Source organism: Apus apus, chromosome 1 (assembly GCF_020740795.1).
Source record: "Apus apus isolate bApuApu2 chromosome 1, bApuApu2.pri.cur, whole genome shotgun sequence".
NCBI lineage: Eukaryota > Metazoa > Chordata > Aves > Apodiformes > Apodidae > Apus > Apus apus.
In genome coordinates, this window is record NC_067282.1 from 134,131,563 (window position 1) to 134,151,656 (window position 20,094).

Consider the following 20,094-nt stretch of genomic DNA (forward strand, 5'->3'; position numbering starts at 1 on the left):
CGCCGAGGTAGGGTGCAGCGTTTTAATCGCGCTGGCAGGTGGCCAAGGAGCTGCAGAAGTGAACTGTGCTTCCCCAGCCACGGAGGAGAAAGGAGGAGGAGGAATTTCCTTCGTGCCTCTAATGTGTTGCTATCGACGGTGCTCCTTCGTTCTGCAGCTGCACCCTTCTACCTGCTGGTGGATATTCACGTGTTTAGTCTTAAAATCTGCCTCCACTGCAACTACTCTTGCAACCATATTAAACAGCAGTAATAGCTCTATTTTTTTTTTTTTTTCCCACTGACAATTATTTGTGACTAGCAAACAAGCTGCTATTTAAGTAAATTTATGATCTTATTTCAGCAAATGCTGACAGGTCTATGTTGGTTTTGCAGTGTTCATGAGAACTCAGTGCCAAAAAAGAACATAGTTTGCTATTACACAATAATGGGGGGGGAAAAGGAATTTTAAAACATTGAACTAAGCTATTTTGTCAGTTTACAGGCTTAAAAATGAGCATGCACAGAAACGGTTTGCTGAAAGGTGACCAAAATATTTTACACGTTCTGGGACAAAACCCCAGTTATAGTAATGATGGTAAGTAGCAAAAAAAAAAAAAAATAAAAATCTGTTAATTCTGTGAATTCTTCTTTCTAGTGCCATTTTGTTTGGTTTTGTATTGTTTCAGTTAGTGTATAACATACGATAAGGAAATAGATTCAGCTCATGTACTTCTTCAGATGCAAAAGTGGAAAAAAAAATAAATGAAAAAAAATAATCACAGGATTCACTGCAATGCTGCCAAAACTTTCAGCTTTCTGTTTGCTTTTCTATTGCTGTGAGATAATTGGATGTGTTTCTCAGATATTAGCATATAAATAGGATGTATAATTCAGTACAAACCGAATTGTTTATAAACATCAAACATAATTTATAGGGCTCTCTCACATACACACATCACCATGGCAACAAAGTAATTGCCATACTATTATGACGCAATTTCTCTGCGCAGTGAGGGAGAATGGCAATTTATCTGCATCTGGGTGGTTTCAAGTTTCTGTTTGTGGTCACAGATCTCCCATCCAAAGCATCTTTTGGATGTGAAATTATTTTTGATTACTGAAGACAAGATTAGATCAATATAAGAGTGAGAGGATTTGAAATACAAGAACACATGTGAAAACACTGTAATTACTGTGCAGGAGTGATAAGAACTATTCAGCGATGGGGATTCAAAGACAAACTGAAGAATTTCAAGCCTGGTTGCAGGTCACTGTAGGCCAGTGTTTTCCATCTTGCCATTGCTGATGGTCAGTGAGTGCTGACATCTGCTTGCTGGTTGGCAGCCTAAATGAAGTAGTGTTGATTACAGATTCAAAAGGTAAAAAATCGGCATGAGGAGACCTCCTTGTTTATAATCCTTCTAGTGAGGTCAAGGATTTAGTGAGAAATGTGTTCCCTCCTTAAAGAAAATGAACCAATATTTAAGTGTAATAGGAGTTTTATTAGAAGAATATAGGGGCAGAGTCTCTAAAGGATATATATGCCCACATACACAGATAGGCATTTAAGTTTTGTTTGGTTGGTTTTTTTTTAAACCAATACAGCTAAGAATATAAGGCACTAAGATCACTGCTTTCTACCTGGCTCTTGAAATGTAGACTCTGATACAAAGAAACATATTCTTAACCCTAATAGCATTGATGACAAGATTATCACATCTTGGCAATAACAGCTTTCTACTTAGTCATTCCTGCATAACAAGAGGCCTTTAAGAGACTTCACAGAGAATGGATTGTAATTCATCACAGCATCATACCAGACTGAATTAAACCACAGCTTGACTTATATATGTTTTAATACAGGAAAACATAATAAAATTTTCAGCTTAAAATTATAAATTCTTTCAATGAAAATGTGTAAGATTGGGCTGACAGAATCCTTGTAATTTTGATGAAAGGTTCACACTGATGTTAATTTTGCAATATTACTGCAGGCAAAATGCACAGAGATGTTAATCCAGAGTCACAAGGTTCCTCTAAAAAGATTATATGTAGAAATTCCCATTATTGCACGAATTGAGTATATTCCCCAGCTAGATTTCCTATGAAGTAACCTGCATTTTGTCTCATTAAAAAGTGATCCCGAATTCAGAATGGAAGATTCCTTTGTGTAATCTCTCCTAACAAATGTGAAATTAGAATGGCTTCTGTATTTCTGACAGAGGCTCTTTCTCAGAAGGGGTGGGGGGGTGGAAAGTGTCTTCTCTCTCCTTGCAGATGGAAATGTTGCAAAATACTTTGGAAGCCTTTAGGATAAGAAAAAAACCTGCTCGAGTAAACACAGAGTATAATTATCATCATCTGTCATCTCTGCAAATCTATACGTTTTATATTCCACTTAAAACAGCAAAGAAACCCCTCAGTGGGATGTCTTCCAGAGAACCAATTTAGCTAATGAGAGTGAATATCAATGACTGCTGGCTAATCAGAATGGTATTAGCATAAATTTTACTTAATGAGGACATATTTGCCTGGTGCCAGGAGCAAAATGGTACTAAGCTAGAAGTGTGAAATGCAAAGGATGCATAAGTCTCAACTGGGAAAAAAAATCACAGAGCAAATGAACAGAAATGTATCGGAGGTCACTGTTACACTAGCACTTTTCATGCAGCCGAGGATTTTAAGGTGACTTGAGGCTTTCCAGACTTTTTCATTATTACAGAATCTTATCAACCCTTTAACTGTGATGAATTAAACACCCTAGGGAACAGCCTGATGAGAGATTCAATTGAACTCTTCTAATCATATGTTGGTAGGTAGATCACGGAGAAGCTTGCTTTCTTTTTAATTTAAGGCAAGCAATACACGCGCTTCGCTGCACAAGGAAAGCGTATTTGCCCTTTGTGCATTGTGTAAGGCTCTCTTCTGAAAAATACCCAAATATTACTCTCAGCTTCGAAACTAGCAATGTTACATTGCCCTCTGTCTGCCTGTGAGTGATCTCAGGCGGAAAATTCCCTTTGGCCGCTATTGTCTTGAAGGAGTTAAGTCCCAGCAGCATCCCAGTGCTGTTCTGCCCACAGCGTTTCTTCCTCTTTATATAGGCTCCATATTAGACAGTCTGAGAAGTCTCCACGAACAATATGAAAGATTTTTGTCTCCAGTAACATAAAGGGGTTAGAGTTCAATGCTCTCACAAAATATTTAATCTTGTGAAATGTTATTTGTAGTGTCATTCTTGTATATACCTGCTTTGAAATTCCTAACCTCAGATTCTTCTATGTAAAGGAACATAGGGCACAAGTGTTCTTACCTTTGATATACTATAGGATCTAACAATATTTAACTGGTGAAGTCATTTTTGTTTCCAAACCTGTGTCTCAAATATGCTTGGGAACGTGGAAACTCACAATGCCCTTATTCATGACATCAAAATCAGTTCCATGGTAACACATTGTGATGACAAAATACACAGATTGCAAGGTCACAAGTCACACTTAAGAACAGGCAGGGGAGAAATTGTTAGTTTAATGAATAACATTAGCCAATTCCAATAAGAATAAAAATAAAAATAAAAAAATAAAGTGCCTAAAGTAAACGCCCTTAAATGCACTTCAGAACCATTTCATCTTAAGTAGTTCTTCAAAGACAGAAGGGCTTCCGCAGCTTTCACCTCCGTGGCAAATAGAAGCCCACGTTAAAAAGAAAACAAAGAGGCTGTACACTGATGATGGCACCAGCAATGCCTTTCCTCTATATGCACAGAGAGAAACAGCAACAGCAAGGAAGAAATTTTAGCAGAAAAGGAGTCATGCTAATTCCAGCCTAAAGCAACTAATGATTCTTATGCTTTGCGACGACTAGGTTTTCACATGCAGTGACGAGCCACTTCTGAAGCTTGGTCTGTAGCCAGGTATTTGAAATATTTCTGTCACAGAAGTCAGCAATGGCAACTGTGGTACAGAAGCTTCTAATGAATTTGAAACGATTGCTTCTAATGAATTTGAAATTATTCCTTCATTGCTTATTTACTGAACACTGTAGCACAAGAAAACAATCCAAATTTACAATCCAAGTTTTAATATACACAGGTGACCTCTGACATTTTAGCCCTTTTGCTGCAAGAACCCTAATACGTATAGATACAGATCACTGCAACTAGTTCCTCACGTAAGTATATAGAGCCTGCAAAGGAGGGGGTGGAAGGAAAAACACAAAAGACAAAACAGCCAGCTCAATAACTGAACAAATGCCAGACACCTCTAAGACTCTGACACTGTCATCAGATTTGCTTGGAACTTCACAGGGCAATGACAGGAAAAATTCAGAGCACTTCAAGCAAATGAACCAGAAGCCCCCGTGGTTAAGGGAATGTCCTTGCACATGGCATGTCTTAGGCATTAGGTGGTTGGTCCATGAAGTTACTGTACCAAAAGTAATAAGAACACATTTGAATGAGTTTTTCCTTCTAACTCATGGTAGAAACGTTCTTTGAAATTGCAACTAAAATATATCATATACAATCTATTTGACATGACTGTGTCATAAAATTGGCACTGTATGTTCTATGCTTACCACAGTCTGAAAGGTCAATGGAGAGGATAGATTTCCTTTAACTTCCTGTTTAAATAGCATCTTATTTTTATTAGAAAAGATGTTATTTTTTTTACCATATCATGGCAGACAGCCCTATCCCAATACATCCTTACATAAACAGTGACTGAGTAGCCAAAAAACAAATTTAAACTTCAATTCTACAAGGAGAACCTCAGATTAATTTTCTTTCCATATACCAGAGCAAAAGATTTGAAAAGCTGGAGCACTTCAAAATAAATTGGGGAGCAGCATCTTTGATTTTATTTAAATGGCGTAAAATCACTGGATTATTCAAAAACAATGGAGCATGCTTCGGGAAGACATTAACATTTTTAACATATTCCTGCACTCTGGCAGCAAAGGGGATGGTAAAATTCCCTCTATATTATATAAAACGGCTTGACGGTTGCATACATACTTAACCACAGGTGGGGGGTTCTTCTTAATTTGGTGTCTATCATGTGATGCTTCATAAGCAAAGAATAGCAGGCCATGCTGCTTTATTCAGTTGGGTTATGCTTTTACTCTTTCTTCCTGCATGTGAAAAGCATAACAGAGAACTAGCAGAGCAGAAGTAAGATGTGTTTTGTTAGTTGTCTGAAGCCCTGGGGCCCGGAACTGGATAAGTCCTGATATTATACCCTGGATTGAGCAGAATAAATCCATTTTGTTTCCTCCAAACATTTAGCCATTAAAAAAATATGAGATAGAAAAACAGACTTTGCTGTCTGCATGCCTTCTTGTAAAGCTTGTATTGTGGAAATGTCAGAATCATTAGGTCATTGGCATATATTTTGCAAGCTAATGCTTCTACTTTAATTCTCACTGGGGACTGCATGTCTGCTTTTCAAATAAAACCCAGACTGAAGAAGGTGAAGAGAGCTTAAAATGATGCTGGTAACGCTCTGTGATGGCTGATAACACTTCTAGAGATGAATAATTAGGAAATATCAGCCAAGGTTGATTCAACCGCAGCTATTAAAGTACCTACTCTAGTACCAAGCCCCACAAAAGTAATTGGCAAGCATTAAATTTGCCTCTTAAATATTTGTGGCTCCTTTTAAATGCACACAGAGACACATGACTGAATAAAGTTTTAAAATAAATACAGCACAAGGAATGAATTTAATATGTGAAATTACACATGTAACAGAGGAAGCGTGGAGGGTTATACTTCCGAGAAGACAAGTGGATGAATTTACTCCCAAATCACCAAAGACAGATGCAGAAGAAGCGGTCACGGAAACATAAGCCCCATTCCAAAAATAGTTACTCGTCTCTCAAAACACATATCACTGATAAAATCTGGCATGTGTTGAAGAAAGAGGTTAATACTATTAGGCATAATAACGCAAGTGGAAACACTCTCAGGTCACAATTGGATAAATAAGTCTTGAACTTGCAGCAGTAACTCCTCTGCCTGAACGCCTACTCCCCAGATCAGCTTTTCAGCTCTTTACGGAAACACACACACGCCTTCTTCTAGGATCGAGCACAGCAGTGCCTCTGCTCCCGAGAGAAAGACTGATTCCTTCACTTATAGTCCTGCCCTTGCAGAAGCCAACCTGGCTCCCCTGTGGGACTCCCTGTCAGCCCTCCCAAAGACTCCCAGGGAGAACATGGAAGGGCTGGCACTTCCAGTTTTTCCACCTTGAGCTTGGGACTCTAATGAACGCCAAATAGCCAGTCAATCAAAACTGCCGAGTGCTAGTAGTATGCATGGCCAGTACCAAACCACAAATTTATCATGATTTGATACTCCTTTATAAATCTACGCAGATTTATTTGAAACATGAATTTAGACTTAGGAAGCAAGGTAGCGACCTTGATCAAATCTTTGGACAAATGCAGTTTTTGTTCTGAATTTCTGAACAAATCCTCAAACTAAACAAATCTCATGCAGTTTCTCTTTTCATTGTGGACAACTCGCACAGCCCTAACTAGCTGCATATGTCTGGGTCCATTTTTACATTTCTGATCCATATTTCGTGGTTGCATGCTCCATAACAATCCTACAGGATATATCCTGGCTGACTTTCACAGGAACTACATGTACTGTGACACAATGGCTTAAAATTACATTGCTCCAAAACACAGGAAAATCAGCTGTGAACACTGGAAGGTGTCATTTCACCCAGCATTTTTCAAACTATTCATTTAATTTCTAAGTGCTTTGAATTCTCCCTAGGACTAATTAATCCTCACTAATCTTTTAAAAAATCAAAACTTTCCTGTAAACTTCTTTAAAGTAAAAATGGAAGACCCAAACACACAATGGGAAATGCATAAGTGTAACTCTGCAGCCATCAGCACACAGATATATCGTAAAACCTGAATCGTGCTCTGATGTGGAAAACTTCTCAGATTTTGCTGATCTCTTTCATCAGTCTTTTCTCATTTGTATATATTTTAATTAAAATCCATACAGCTCTACAACCTATGCTGTGTATTATGGACAAATATATAAAAAACGTTCTGTGTCATTCCTCTGAAACTATGTGAGGTGCATTGTCCCATGCAAATGAAAGATGAGTTTACAGGCACTCAGCTTTTATCTGTAAATATCTCCCCCTTTCTACACTGCAAAAAGGAGTGAGATGATCAGTAAATAACTCATTAGAAATGCAAGATTAAGTTTTACTCAATTCTGTTGCGATAATTCTTGTCCTTCAGCTAATATTTGAGCAGTTTAAACCTCATTCAGAAAAACTTGAATACTGGAATAAAATAATTTTCAAAATGTATACCTAAAGCCATTCAAAAACATTCAAAACATGCCAAAAACAGTCAACACACATCTATGAAATATAAAAAATGCTGTCGAAGCAGATATCTGACAAAGACCAGAACATCATGTTAAATAACAGTAACTCCAAATTTAGTGCACACTATTCAGGGAGGAAGACAGTTCACAGAGAAAACTGGGGGAATCTGAATTAACACAGTTTCTTGAAATATTGTGGAAGGCAAGTAAGTTTGAAATCATTTTCAAAAAATGAGGACATAGGCTTTGGATATACATTTTCTCTGATTATTGGTTCAGTGGTACAACTATTTAATCTTAGCTGTTGTACAACAAGAGTTTGCCAAGTATTGGCCTCCTGCATTTTGCTTTCCAGATCAAGCACAAGAGTAATTGGAACATGATTAAAAAGACGACAATGTTATTGCTCCTGTGAGAAGGATGGTAATGTTTTTGTGGGTTGGAGCAGAAGAAGACACAGGCTGCAATAGATCTAGCCCTCTAAAATGCATAGAAAAATTTTCATTTTATCCTGTCTTCAGATTTAGCTGACTTAGTTGAGAGCTCTCTCTGCCTTGATTTCTGGCTAGTTTCTCCTTTTCACGGTTTGCTTACTCCTTAAAAGGCTTGCTACAGTTTATAAGTTGAAACACAAAATTCTCACTGGAGTGATGATCCCTCCTGAGCATTATCTGGTGCCATAGGTTTAGAGGTGACTTCTAGAACTTGAGGAAAATATACAGAGGTAAGCACAGGGTTCATGTCAGTCACAGCACAGCTCCAATATGTCTGGCACACAACTGGAAGAGGTTCAAGCAACATTTTCTTCTTCATTAAGACAAGGAGAGGCGGGGGAAGGCAAAAGCACTGGGTCAGAAGCATTAGATTTATTGAGGACAAGAGCAAACTCGTTGCCATCCTATATTACAGAAATCACAATGATAGTTTTAGGAAAAATTAAGCTATGGGAATAGAAATTTCCTAGGAGAAATAAAAAGATGGAAAGATTTCTGTGGTATCTAACTTTTTTTTTTACTGCAACTGCTTAAATTTGTAATCAGATTTTTATTTGGTTCTGTGGATCACAAAACCAAAGAGGAAGACTACTCTGATTTAGGTACTAAAAGAAAGCCCACAGAAGGTGGAAGTAGAGGCAAGCTACCCAGGAGGAACTGAAGCACTGCTTGAGCTGGCAGGGATGGAGCTGAGAAAGCCAAAACTTGGCTGGAGCTGGCACTAGCAAGAGATGTGAAAGACAAGAAGGGCTTTTTGTAAGTACACTGACAGCAAAAGGAAGGCTATGAACAGCATGGGCCCATTGCCCATCTAGTGACAAAGGACATCCAAAAGACTAAGTTACACAATGCCTTTTTGCTTCAGTTTTCACTGGTAGGCTTTGCTCCCAGACCTCCCAGGTCTCAGAGTCTCCTTACCAGAGTCTATGGGCATGAAGCAGCACCCACTGCAGAGGAAGACAAAGTTTGGGATCACTTAACTCACTTGGACATAAATAACTCCATGGAGCAGAGCAGATGGGACTGTGAGGGTTTTGAAGGAGCAGCCCAATGCCATTGTGAGACTGGGCTCTGTCCTCTTGAAAGGTCATGACAATGGAAGGAGATTCCTGATTACTGGAAGAAGGTAAATACCACACCCCTCTGCAAGAAGGTGGCAAGGAGAATGGTCCAGGTCAATCAGCCTCACCTTGGTCCCTAAGAAGGTTATGGAGCAAATCCTCATAGAAGCCATTTTCAGGCCTGTGAAGGGCAAGAGGGTGACTGGGAGTGGTCAACATAGACTTACCATGGGCAAAGGATGGTGACCAACCTCATTGCCTTCTGTGACAAGCTAACCATCCCTCTGGACAAATGCAAGAAGGCAGCGCATGTTGCATACCTGGGCTTAACAAGGCTTTGACATAGTCAAACCCCAGGACAAAAAGAGTGTGAAGAGGTAAAGAGAAGTCAACATTGTGGGACTCTTTCCATAGACAACTATAAGCAGTAACTGAAATACCATGTTTTTATAGGTTAGACTTTGGTGGAGAAGTTATTCTCATACCCGGAGAGTCCATACAAGATGCTAGTTAGCTTAAGTTAAAAAATGGTTTTGAAAAGAGAGCCTATTTATATGAAAACAAGTTGATGAAAACTTTCTTTGATGACACTAGAGTGAAATCCAGCCGTTGTATGTGGATATGCACTCTGTGTGGAAGTATAACAAAATCTTGAAGAAATAACATTTATAATTATTTTCTTATAAAACATTTTCAGGAAAGGGAGTACTTACTCAAGGGATGAAAATGCCAGATACAGGTTGTTAAGAATGTGAATACAGTAGGAGGAACAGAAGCCACTAAAAGGTAGAAAATATATTCACAGATGTTTTTAATGGCATAGGAAACTTATCAATGGAATACAAAATAAAGTTAACATAACTCAACTTCTCTCTTATACATGAGCCAAGACATACTTAGAAGTGTACTTAGACTAAAACTTAAGGAAGAAATCAGACTTATTGCTCTGAATCTAGCAGAGAGTACTGATGCAGCTTTAGAAGGAGTCTTGTTGCTACCAGCTCCGGAAGAGAAAAGGGAAACTCCACCTACACCTATGCCTGTGTACAGAACTCCACTTATCTACCAGGAAGGATGTTTCTTAAAAAATGTACTTTGCCCCTCTCCCTCTCATCTTACTCAAAGTGCTTCAACTGGGTTGTGGAAACTTTCTTTAGAAAGAGAGTTCATGTCTGTGAAATTTTAACTTATGCCCTCTGAACACAGTGCTTTACTACAAATTCAGGCTACACTCTGTACTGGTATCATTTCACAAAAGGAAATCCAAGCATGGGAAGATACTGAAGTTTACTGATGGCAGTTTGCTGTGAGTATAGAGAATGGAATGGTATCACAGACACGGAGCTGGTGGTGTAAGTTTGGAACTTGACAGACAGCAATGTAAATGTAGGGGTGAATAATTAACTTATGTAGGAAAACCAGGACTGATCATGGGGCCCTGCTAGGCCTTGGGGGGTTATAGATGAATATCAATATTTCTCTACTTACAGAGAGGGAAAGCACAGAGGAATGAAAAATTTGACTGAAACGATTTTATCCAATCTGCTAAAAATGTTGATCTAAAAACTTCATTCTGCAAAAAATGGATAGTGTATGGAAGATGCTAATCATAACAATTCACCTAAGAATAGTTTATAAAGAGGGTGGCCTTCCTTTGATTCTCTGGTGGTAATTGCTATACAATGTCATCAACTGAACCCACTACAAAAGGCCTCACAACAACATTTTTGCAAAGGTGGCAAGCACCAGAGCCTGTAGTTAAGTGGCAGGGAATCTAGCTTAAGCTGAATGCCAGTGACTATGGACAGGGAAATGAAAAGTCTCTGGTGCTTATGTATGCATGAAAATAACAGTTCCTCTTTTGCAGAAGCAGACTGTGACCTGCTTATGACAATGGTGGAGAAAAAGGGTTTCACAAATACAACTTTACTTGAAAAGATTAAGTTGGATTTGGATGGTTTATAGCTAGAATATAAACCTGGAAAAGACCTCATGGCAGCAGACAATCTGTCTGAGCTTTCAATGAAACAGAGGTAGTACAAACACCAGAGCCTGATGTTGCTGTAAACAGGTTAGAGAAAATTTTCTCTGTCTCAGACAGGATGCAGTCTGTCACTGCAAAAATGACAATTTGCCAAGGTGTATATAGGATTCATAGTATATATAGGTTAATAACTATTCATGGTTTGGTTGTGGATTATTATCCCTAGTTTCCAGAAATATCACCATGCAACCATAAAATACATGATCTCACATAAAATTTCGGTTTGCTTGGAAGTTACCTGCCTTGCAGAACCAGCAGTGCTATTAAGGCATTTTTGGTAAATTTTAATAAATATAGTGAAACAAGTTGTAGCAGAAGATTTACTGTGACAGTCTCTCATATGACTTAAAGTCTTTGTAGGCACAAAATAGCACACACAAGGTATTTGACAGCAAATGTAGTTATAAAAATCACTTGTTTCCTGTAAAACAAGTTTATTAATTTCTCTGAGATTACTAAGAAAGTTCACACAAATAATGCCTACCTTAAATCTGCACAAAAGACAGAGGAAAGGCCAACATCCTGATGTTCCAAGACTCAAACCACAGTGGACTAGAGAAGTTAGAAATAATCAAACATTGATTTAGGGGACTGAACAAAACATGTGGAGAGCTGCAAGCAAAGAAGCATGAGCTCAGAGCCTGACTAAGAGCTATCCAGAATTTGCTGCATTGTCACAATTTTTTTGCCCTCTTTCATAGAGAAATGAAAGGTTAATGGGTCCTCGGTGAGGTCCAACACCTTATCTTCTCTACTTAGTTTACAGCTATTAACACTAGCAGCCTGCCTCTCATCAGGATTCCATTTTCCTTTCTCCAAGCTCTTCCTTCGAGCAGACATGAGCTTACATTGAAATTGCCACTGATTTGTTGGCCACCACTTCAAGACACAATGCTAGCCTCAAGGAACTTACAGTAAAGGAAGACAACCATGACGTTGGCAGCCAGGAAAAGGGGAGCAACAGAAGATGAACATGAAAAGACAAGCAGAGGGAGAATAGACATATTAATTCCTTTATTATTTTTTTAAGAATTTCCCTTTCCATCTCCTGCAGCTTCTTCTTTCAAGATGGTTTAAAGAAACAGATAATCAGACAAGATTCATAGTGTGTATATTAATTTGCTCCAGGGAAAATTGCCTGGAGACCACAGGGCGCAATCATCCCACTAATTCTGCTCCTGCTTATTTTTATTACTCCTCCAGAATTGATCAATTATAGTAGTTCAAGATTCCTGAAGTAAATTTCTGATTGGCAAGCAGAGACATGCTGGATTTTTATTGCCATTTGGCCTGTCTTGACCCTTCCCTAGATCTCTGCCCTGTTTTGTGCATTTAGACCTCAATGGAGGAAAAGAATTTATAAACGTACTTAGCTTTAAAGAGGTAATTAAAGCTTACAGACATCAATAGCAGGTAAGCACGTAATTACTTATGTCTAAAATAAAGATGAGATTTGTACACTTTAAGTGCATTCCTAAAAGGATTTCTTATGGGAGATTTTTTTCATCTTGTTTTGCTCGCCTGCAAAGAATCTAGCACAAAGATTTCCATAAAGAAATAAAAGCAGAAATTTTTCCTTGGCAGGGATGTTTAAGAAAGATTCAACATTTTGATTGGCTTGGAACACAGTATATTTTAACTAATTTCTTCAAACATTTGTAGTATCTGTGCAAAGTGGTTTTCAAGACAGTGTAATCTACTGTGTATGCCTCTACTTTTGAATCAGCCACAGTAAACAAGCAAGCTTCCTTCCCTTTTTATAAGGTCTGTTTGATGCTGTTTCTTGATCTTGAATTAGTTGTTGACTCACATAAATGCAAATCAAGCCTTTTTACAGTATGAATCATAGCTGCCCTTGGTTACGGGGTAAGAAGAGATGAGAAGGGAAACATTACATTTCTGGACAATACCGATGACTGAGGGCTGGTGTGACTCATACTTAAGAAGGCTGATATGCACTTTCAAGTCAACAACTTCGGCGATTAAGAAGCAACTTCAAACGGGGCTTTCAAAGGGAGAAGAAAACAGGAACTGGAATAAGCAACAGAGTAGTGCACACAGCCACATCCTGAAGTCCTCACTGATGCAAGTTTCCCATTGACATTAACTTTATGGTTTGCAAGCACCAAGCTTAGAGTTCATGGTTTAAGAGTGACCGTCACTTAGCTCGGAGTTTGAAATAGCTGAAAGTCCACTCAGTAGAGTTTTAAAGTAATTATTTTTTGGTCAGATTTTGTAACAAACAGGAATCCAGAGAGTTGTATGTCATTTTCCACAAAAGAGTTTCCTTCTCATATACATGGTGCTGTTATGAAAACCATGGACACATCTGTGGATAAAAGCAAGAGGATACAGAGGAGGGGGGCACTTGTATTTGCTGAAAGTTAGATGTGGCAGAAAACTGTCAAAGAAGTATAAAATAAATTATTTTTCTATCCTATCTAATTTTACTCTGCATGGGAAATTACTGTGGAATTAGAAAAATTTCCACCCATGCAGCAAAGCATCTCTTTGTTGATGAGAGAGATAGAAACAACATATTACAAAATCAGTAATTCAGAAGCATATCCACTTTTGCCGTTTACCATAGACAGAAATAACCAATTTTTTTCAAAAAGAATAATGTTTCTTCATTTCACTAAAAATTGAAAAAGATTTTTGGCTATTCTTTTAAAGACTGTTTTAAGGGGTGGATATATTTTTTTAGTCAAAGCTCGTTCCATGCATTACTTTCCTACCTACCACACACATTACTGCACACGAGCTCCTTTTGTATTTGGCTACACCAGATTTAATTGCAGAACCTCTACTGCTCTCTTTGGGGGACAAGGAATCAACATGTCTTTTGTGTATGAGCAAGATTCTGTCTTAATCCCATAATAATTTTCTAATTCCTTTCATATTCTTGTCACTGGTGCTAAAGATAAAAACTTGACAAAAGGGCTTCAAAACAAACTCAAGGTATTGCTCAACTAGTTTAAAAAGAGCAAGGAAGAAAAGGTTTACCTATTTTTAGAGCAGAAAAAAACCAACAACAACAACACAACTTTAAAGAGTTCTGATGGTTTACTGAAGAACATTTTGCATTAAAGAACAAATGCAATTATGATTGCTTGGCACTTACACTGGGGTAATCAGACAGTGCTGGTGAACAGAGATATCCTGCTTCTATCACTTTTACTCAAAAGGTGGCATTGTACTGAATACCAACGATCCAACCAGCACCTGCTATCAGCAGGCTGCCACCCATCAGCTCTCTTCCTCCAAGATCTCTGGCCAAAATCTCTCCTCCAGCTTCCCCATCAGGCTTGCCAGAGGGTGGGGATCCATGGGGTCTTCCTCACTGGGGCTGCACCACCTTCTGGCTTCAGCCATCACCCTTCCCATTCCTCTAGATGTTACCAACCAACTGTACTAAGCCACACGTTCTGATATGACAGATTAAACACCAAGAATGAGGAAATCAAACAGCACATGAAATTTGCCAGGCAAGTTTGCTGGACAAGTATTTCCAATTAACTCTGCAGCAGGGGTCAAGTTCACTCTGAAGCCGGCTCTGTAACCAGGAACCTCACAGTCAGCCAGACAGGCTTCATGTGGTTGTGCTGTGCTGCATGCAGTCTGGTGGAGGAGAAGCTAGTCCTGGGGAAAGGACGTGGTAGGACAGTCATAAAACGGGGATGGGTGTGTTTGCTTCAGGGCTGGCACTCACTTTTTTAGTTGCCATTTAAGCAAGCAAGGCAAGGGGATTGATGTGCCACACTCCCCTGGGCACCTCTAGAAATGCAGGTGGTACCCAGGAGCCACGACACAGAGATGTTCCCATTGTTTCCTGCTCTGAGCAGACCTTCTGCCTCAGCCCAGCCTTTCTGGGACAGTTTTACTTTCATTCAGCATAGACAAAACAAGCACTAAACCATCTGCCTGGATCACAATGTTAATAAGCTTAAAACCTTCTCCCTGTCAGAACTGCTCCTGGAGGCATGTCAAGCACTCTCAGTGCATTGCTCCTTTAAACCAATGTTAGATTTCTGTCTTGCCAGACTTTCAGTAACTGCAGTTTTCAGGTTTTGGCTAGCACTGAGACAGTTTCTGTAAAATATACCACAGATAACTTCTAGTATGAAAATATTAGCATGAATAATAGTGTGTTTGATATGCACTTAGCCAGTTATGTCCTTGGTTAAGAGTAAAGCCTCTAAGAAATGTTTCAGAGAATATGTCCACAGGAGGGACCAGTATGTATTTGTGGTGTCTCTTCTTGTCTGTTTAAAATGAAAATAGAAAATCAGGCTGCCTAGCTTTTCCATTTTAATGTAACCTTCTAGTTACCTGATGTCAAGCTGCTAATTACACACAGGTGATGAAAATTTAAGGCTTGTGGCACAGTATACTTACAGTTTGTAACACTTTCCAGTGAGCAATTCTTTACCAGGTTTACAAAACAGAGCCATATATTTAAGACCCCAAATTCCCACTTACAAAGAAATAGAACAAAGAGTAACAACACCTATTACCCAGCAGTATTTTCTGAGCACCTCAGATCAACTTCTGATGGAGATTTCTAAACTCATGTATTGGGTTTTCTGCTTTAAATTTCTCTTTTAAAAACATTGATTCAAATATCTTAACATGTACATGGAAATTCTGGAGGAATAAACTCCCTTGCAATATTTATGTAAAAAAACCCAAAAAACAACACATGTAATATTTTACACAGCAGTGTTTTCTGTTTCCTCAGCCAAAATGATATTTAAAAAAACCCCACAACTGCACTACCCCAGAGTCCCACTTGTACCTTCTGCACCTTTCTTTATAAATCTGGGTACAGATTTTTTAAGATCAGCAACTAGGTGTTTATTCTCTCCTTTCTCCACTTGCAGTGGCTGTGGCAGTGCATTGATTTGGCTCCTGGGTTGCTGCCTGGCTGGATCAGGACATTAGATGCATTTGAATGCATGGCATCTGCAAGCCTTGAAGAGCAGCCACTGCCCTGCCTGTATTGGGCATGTCCACAACTCATAGGCTCACTAAATCACCCTGGTTCCTCCATGCTCACCCTTTGTGACCCGTATCTGCAGATACAAACTCTTGAACATTAAACAGGGCTGCACCCAGCCCTGCATACACCTATTTATTCAGGCCACCATATGTAACTGATTAACAGAAAATAATATTTAATATCAACATCCCCTGGTCAGGTCATTCCAGCCTGGATTTCAGGTTTATTCACAGTTATCTCCAGTTCGGTCCTGCATTTGTCCACCCTGAGATGCTGTCATTACTAACTGAGACCAGAATCTCACTGCATTAGGCCAAAACAGCAGCAAGAAGCAGCAGTACTCCAAAGAGATGGCAGCCTGGACAAGCCATTAGGAGGACAGGTGGGAAGACAGATGATAGAGACACAGAACAAAGCTCTGAAAAACTGAAATATTTTAGGAGCAAAAGTCTCACTTACTTTCCAGGAGTGCTTTTGAAAACTGGATCCAAAATGACTTCTCCAAGATCCCATAGGACGTCAGCAGTGAAGCTGATACAAGAGTAGCAGTCCAGTACACACAGGACCCCAATGCTCCTCCAGAATGGCTGTAAGCAGACTTAAAACAGTATGGATAACCAAACTGTGAGATTAGATCCAAGTCAGGAAAAAAGTTAAGCAGTCCAGCAGCGCTTCTGAAAACAAAGCAATATGGCACTAGCACTAATGCTAGCCTCAGCATCCAAACCACTGAAAAGAAAACCATGGCAGCAAGGCTTGCAAAAGAAATGGGCTCAAAACCTCACAAACAGTTATGAGGGAGGGGGAAAAGGATCTGCAAACTCTGCAATCATCCATACAAAACTGCATCAAGACATACAGCTAGCGAAGTCTTCATGGTGTGATGAACAATGCACACCTCTGGCTCGTGACTTACTGCAGGCTTAAGATGAGAGAGCTGCAACTGGGAAAGAAAATGAATGTAACCAGAAGAAATAAGAAAATGGAAGAAGGGCTAAGGGGGAGGGAACAAACCCAAGTCCCTCATTTCTGTCATGTAAGCAACAGAAAATCCCAAATTTAAGGAGCAACCTTGAATTCTGGTTTGGGTTTGGCTTTTCTTTTTATGTGGGCTTTTTTTTTTTTTTTAATATTTTTTATTTTAACATGATGCCAGCAACAGCAAACCATAGCTGCAAGAGATGGCTGTCCAGGTAAGTAATGAAGTGGTAAAACAGAGTTCCTAATGCCTCAGGCCCCTGCCCTGCCAAACGGGTGGCCTGGCTCCAACGTGCTGAAGGACAAACCAATGTGGAAGCCAATCAGTCCTAGCCTTCATCAGTCAGTGGGTTAAGCACAGCCCAACAAAACTATTAGGACTTTTGAAGACTTCTCCAGACACCCATGAAAGACCAAGAAGGGGAAAAATTCATACTGTGTTTGGAGAAGCAATCCGGCTCTGCTGTCAAGATCCAATTTGCTGCCCAGGCGTACAACACATCTGCAAGAATGCAGCCCCACATCATCCTGCCATGACAAAGGAGACCCCACATACTTGAGGAGACAAAGTGGCTGGATATGCTGCCAGGTATGACTGGCAAGGCATTGTGCAGGAAAGTTCACCAGAGAGTCGTGTGTTGCTGTCATGGCTGCTCCAGAGACAAGTCACTAAGAGCTCTGTAGACATCACCATGGGGCAGCACTGTATGAGTAGAGGACATTCAAAACACCACACAACCATCCCAGGAAACTGCATTATCTCCTCAACGAAGCCACATAACTATGTTCATGTTCTAGGTACCATTTATCACAAAGGCTCTTTGCACGTCTCTGCAGCAGTCCTTCTTCCCTCCACAGGAGATGTTCAGGTTAGGTCTTCTTGTCTCCCGGCAGCAGACTGGGCTTATTTGTCCTCCTGGAAAGCAGTCTGAGCCTATAACCATAAGCTCTCATAATCAGGCCTATAGGAGGTGTAGTATAAACAGGCTTTGTGGAAACTCTCTACGTAGACAAGCATTTCACAAAGAGAAGTCCTTAGCTGTACCACGTGCCCCATGCAATAGCAGGCGTCGCTGCTTCTCACATTAAACAAATCTGTCTTTGGGGTTTGGGGTGAGGGTTGGTGGGAAGGCTGAGTTTTGAGGGATATTTTTAGCACTTACTCTCTAGATGTCTTTGCTATGCACACGGAGGCTCATACTGGTAATTACACCTTATATACTAACATGACTTTGGTAATAGCCACACACAATGCCAGAAGTTTAAAAATTCTAATGATGAGACTACAAAAGTGATGGCAGATATTGAGGCATTACTCAGAGAAGTATGGCACTGAGAAGGGTCTGCCCAGGCTCTTAAACTAAGCATCCAAAAAATACTTACAAGACTTTTAAATACAAATGTTAAGCTCATTTTCTCCATTTCCGGGACCCCCAATAAGCTTTCAAAGTGAGACAGAACAGAATAAATAGATTAAAAGCAATTATTTCTGTGTACAGTGAGGGAAGACCTACCTGGCTTGCAACAGTCTCAGCACATCTTGGAAGTCCCAGTGTGATCTGTCCCTTTCACTTCTCAGAAGTCACCCACTCCATGCTGCTTTAGGAGCTCCCTGCTTGGTCCTCCTTTTTCTAGCCCTCAGCTGGCACTTGAGACTTAGTAAAATACAGGCTGCTGTCCTGGGAATTTCATGGGAAGAATAAAAAAAGGGAGCATCTTGCTATATTGCTGTAAAAGATGTTTCACAACCCTTGGAGGTAACACAGTCCAGAATAATCATAGTCCTCATTAAAAAAATAAGGATAACGAACTACCAACTAAGAAAAAACAAACAAACAAACCCACACAATTTAGCCACGTTCTTAGTGGAATAAAATATATTTGCAAAGCAGTGTGTTGATTTTTTGTTGAGCAAAGCTCTCCTGACCTGGTGACACAAAGAGCTACTTAACATGGTGAATTTAGTAGGCATGCACATGGCAGTGGTGTCAGGAAAAGGGAATGGACAACTGAAGATCCAAACATGGAGAGTGCCCTGAGCAGACCTGAGTCACATCTTTTAGAAAGTGGAGTGAGGCAATGTGGGCCTCCTCTGGTGATGGTGGTGTCATCTCCATCTGGAAAACAGGGCTGCACACAGAGTTTCTACAAATACGCAGCCTTGCACTAAAGAACATGCCTGACTTGCACCACCAAGTTCTCCTCCACATATAAAGGGTTCAAACAGTCATGGCATCCACTCCACAAAGCTACACAGAATCACTCAGATAACTAATGTTCTTCTGTAAATTATCATGTTAAATACATTCACTAGTAATTTCATTCATTGAGTTTCCAACTACGTTACGTTATCTTAGTCCTGCTGCCTCTTGTTCAGCCACCTACATGATTGCAATGTTCAATGGAAAATGTTCTTTTCTTTTAAATACCGGCAGTATGTTCCCTTGAAAAATCCAATCTTGCAATTTGGTTTTGCTCCATGCATACCAGCTCTCAGGAACAGCCTCTGTGGGACAACTCTTGAGCCTCACTGTGGGAAAAACAGGTTGCTTTATCTGAGAGATGCTCAGAGCCTGGGGAAAGTGAGTGTGAAGAAGCACCCAATCAACAGGGAAAATATTCAAAATAAGGGAGCACTTAAAAACCCTTTCTTTGGCTAAAACTGGCAGTAAATGCCTCACTTGAAATACTGCAAGGAAACTCAGCTTGCCTGCATGGGAGAGCTATGGCAGAGCTGGAAACAAAATCCAGTAATTAACAGTGAGATTTTAGCTCTGACAACATGAAATATAGCAGACCATGAGGCACTTTCAAATGTTTTGCCTTTCTCTAGAAAAATGGGGGCAGAGTTTAAAATAATGCAGGGGACTTGGATGAAAGTTAATCATTCAGCAGCAGCTCCTGACCTTCTCTTGGAATGATGCTGGACTCTCTGTGGGCACTTGGGGTCTACGACAGCAGATAATGTTTAGCAAAATTGGTGTCTGCTGTCCTGGCTGAAATAATTCAGCCTTACTACTTATGCAAAGAGTGATCCAAAGTAGATACAAGAGAAGTACAAGGGAAGGGATACAGGATTTGCCTGGTGGTTCAACCGTAAGGGTGTGCTGAAAGATTTCTTTCTGAGCCCACCCCGGCACAACCCCAAAGAGAAAGCACCAGGTCTACAGAAGT

General features: G+C 39.8%; 1 protein-coding gene across 6 annotated transcripts in view; it reads right to left on the reverse strand.

Moving 5' to 3' along the window:
• The window catches only part of ATXN10 (ataxin 10), a 237,685-nt gene that overhangs the window by 56,667 nt on the left and 160,924 nt on the right, over nt 1-20,094 (reverse strand). For all 6 annotated transcript variants that reach the window (XR_007888692.1, XR_007888690.1, XR_007888691.1 and 3 more), the window contains exons 10-11: nt 18,435-18,599; nt 16,402-16,540 (exon numbers count right to left, since the gene is read on the reverse strand). The gene's annotated coding sequence lies outside the window, so the exon portion shown is untranslated. The remainder of the gene's footprint in view (nt 1-16,401; nt 16,541-18,434; nt 18,600-20,094) is intronic.